Genomic DNA, 1,041 nt, shown 5'->3' on the forward strand with positions numbered 1-1,041 from the left:
TCCCCTCATCCTAAGGGACATTCATTAACCCATTGAGACAACACCTTCCCTCCCTCTTCCCCAGCTAATTTCCCCTGCTTCAGCCAGTATAAGAATCCCCATGGAAAAATAAACTTTGGCAGCTTGATCAGAGTTCTTTGTCTTGCTGTCATTCTTCGTGTCTCTTGTCCCATCATTCCAGGTCCCTGGGAGTTCGAGTCCCCATCTCCTGCCCTGCTGGCAAGGGCAACTGGCACCCAACGTGGGGCTCAAACCCACGACCCTGGGATTAAGAGTCCCATGCTCTACCAACTGAGCTAGCCGGGCAGCTAAAGGAAACCAGGATGCCAGGCCCTAGGGTGAGGTGAGCCTAAAACTTATAGGTCCAGGCTGCATTCTCTGCTAAAAGGGAGGGACACTGAAAACAGTGGCTCTGATAATCCCTGCCTTGCAGAACACTGTTGGGCTGGCAGGAGGAAGCGGCCTTGTCATAAAAGTGCAGGCTCCCTGCTCTGTGGAAAAGCGTCTTGGTCAACAGCCCTTAGCTCATCTCCTTGTCCTAAAAAAAATAATAACTCAGCTATCCCTGGCTAAGAGATTAGGCCAGGTTAAAGGTTTACTCCTGAGCTAAAAGCTAAAAGTTTACCATGCTTTTAGCCCTAAGAAAGAAAACATTGTGGCCAATAAATTACTGGATGGGCATTGATAACCTTGAGTAAAAGTTTAAGAATCCTTCTGGAGCCAACTAACAGACTAAATTTTCTGTTTCTTTGTACCCTAAATCTTTGTATGTGACTGCCGTATCCCACGTGACTGCTAGTTCCTTGGGATGTATAAAAACCATCTAAATTCTAAAATAAATCGTCCTGATCAGAAAAAAAAAAAAACAAACAACTTTTGAAGTATTTCTATCTCTTCTTTCTTTCAAAATGTAATATTTTCTTGACAGATGGTCTCAACCTTCAGTCCCTACGTTATCTCGGAGATGCAGGGAACCTATTATCACCATCACAAATTCTGTTTTCCTTGGTCTCAGTGCAGTAAGCGCTGGGACAGGCATCA

General features: G+C 45.0%; 1 non-coding gene across 1 annotated transcript; it reads right to left on the reverse strand.

Annotated features, from left to right (window-relative positions):
* Nucleotides 1-233: 233 nt before the first annotated feature.
* On the reverse strand, nucleotides 234-306 carry Trnak-cuu. The gene has a single exon. It is a non-coding gene; the product is annotated as a tRNA-Lys (tRNA).
* Between the last annotated feature and the right edge of the window lie 735 nt (nucleotides 307-1,041).

This window comes from Nannospalax galili, unplaced genomic scaffold (genome assembly GCF_000622305.1).
Source record: "Nannospalax galili isolate Female #2095 unplaced genomic scaffold, S.galili_v1.0 scaffold654, whole genome shotgun sequence".
NCBI classification, from domain to species: domain Eukaryota; kingdom Metazoa; phylum Chordata; class Mammalia; order Rodentia; family Spalacidae; genus Nannospalax; species Nannospalax galili.